The sequence below is a fragment of the Gekko japonicus genome, unplaced genomic scaffold, assembly GCF_001447785.1.
Source record: "Gekko japonicus isolate JY-2015 unplaced genomic scaffold, Gekko_japonicus_V1.1 scaffold1324, whole genome shotgun sequence".
NCBI classification, from domain to species: Eukaryota; Metazoa; Chordata; class Lepidosauria; order Squamata; family Gekkonidae; genus Gekko; species Gekko japonicus.
The window spans coordinates 434159-436218 of NW_015167577.1; positions in this window are offsets into that span (position 1 = coordinate 434159).

Genomic DNA, 2060 nt, shown 5'->3' on the forward strand with positions numbered 1-2060 from the left:
TTAGTATTTGCAGAACAAAATATAAACAAAAATAGAAAATTAGAGCTTAGTTATATAAATACTAACATGTAGCTAAAGGAGAAAACAGCATGCCAGAAGAAATAAGCTTTTTCCTCCAAGGATCAGAACATGTATTAGTTTTCCTTAGAGAAGCTATTCAAATATGTTATTGGTATGAATCATACATAAATTAATGGAATAAGATTCAAGAATGCATGCATTGATTATACTGGTTTTCAGAAAAGATGGATAGTATGCAAGTTACATGTTTAGTTCAGAAAGGAAAACAAGGGTAGGAAACACATAAAACTGAAGATGTTTGCTACTTAAGTCATAGTTTTTAAAGAGCTCTCTCAGCACTTTAAAACAAGTCTAGCTCACCACTAGCATAACTCTAGAGCTAAAGCTTGTGGCTGCCAGTCAATCTTTGGATCTTCTGGTATTCTACACACAATGCCATACAATGATTAATTAATTAATTATCATCAAGTATGACCTCCAATATGAATTTTATTTTATTTTCTTGTAATGCTATAAAAGATAAAGGTAAAGGTTTCCTTGCTCGAAAGCCAGTCAAGTCCGACTCTAGGGTTGCGGTGCTCATCTCCGTTTCAAAGCCGAAGAGCCAGCGCTGTTCGAAGATGTTTCCGTGGTCATGTGGCCAGCATGACTAAATACCAAGGAGCACGGAACGCTGTAATGCTATAAAGCAAAGCAAAACCATTAGCAGAACTGACAAATAGCTAACTAGTATGATAGATGCTGAAAAAGAGGAAAAGATAAATACATGAGATAATAACAGACCTCTGTCTTGTAAATATTCAATCTCTGTTGATTTAAAAGTTCTTAATGTTGACCTAAGTTTAAAAGAAAGGGTGGGGTTTTTTTGGCCAACATGCAAATCTTTATGAAAAACCATTAATAAAAATAAGCTATAAAAGCAAAAGAGAAACAACAGAACTTGTGCAAGTACAGGTAATGAATTTTAAATATATAATATATTTGAAAAAAATTAACTTCAGATATGTAAATGAAATGTTTTGTATAGAATCAACAATATAAATAAAAGGTGAAAACAAGTGAAGGAATCACACGAGACAGCTCTCTTGAGGGTAGAGAAATCTGTGTGCCTTTCAAGGCAGCAAGAGTTTATTTTATACACACTCTGCCCCCCTCACCCACCGTGAGGTGAGGCTGGGGCTTGCACGTACAGAAACGGGAAAACAGATACTTTCAGGGAGGATGCTTAAGGATGCTGACATAGTACAATAATTAACGAGCTACCCTTAGCTTTAAAATGCCCATAGGTACAGGATGTGCAAAGGTCAGGACTCTTAGTTGATCAGAGTCACTGATCAATCCAGATGTTTACAGAGACTGGAAATGTGGGCCCAAAGCAGGACAGGTGTGCCTTATCGCTGATCTTTGCCCATATTTTATTGCTGACCCTTGCTCACAAACAAGGCAATTAAATAAAAGCTGAAAATCAAAAGAGCATATTTATTTCATAGTATGAGAAAGGGAAACCTGCTGCTGACCTGCCCACCCTCCCTAAAACATTGCAGGATTAGATAATCACCATTTGGGGCCTGATTGGCTACAGGGGGGGGGAACATTTTGTGCCTGCTTGTGATGTCTGGCGGGGGGGGGAGGTAAGGGTGTAAATGCAGATTAATTAGGCTTGGTAATATTGACTGTTTAGTGCATAACTAGTTGCCAGGGGTAGGGCAGATTGCTCGTGATAGGTAGGGATAGTTGGTGAGCACCCTGACTAATGATTCATGATTGAGGACTCATCCTGAACAGACCATCACTGGCTTTATGGCAGGATGGAGCTTGCAAAGGAATGCCCTTGGTGCTGAGCAACATCTTTCCAAACCTGGGAGTGACTTTACTGCATATCAAGGAAGGGGGGTGGGGCTTGGCACCTCTTTCCAGCTTATGCACAGGCAATGATAAACAGGTTCGGCTGATGCTGATGGCCAAGTTTGGAAACTGGGTGGAATTGCCAAACAAAAGGCAGCAATGGTTAGATTACCACACTCAGCGTGTCCCATTCA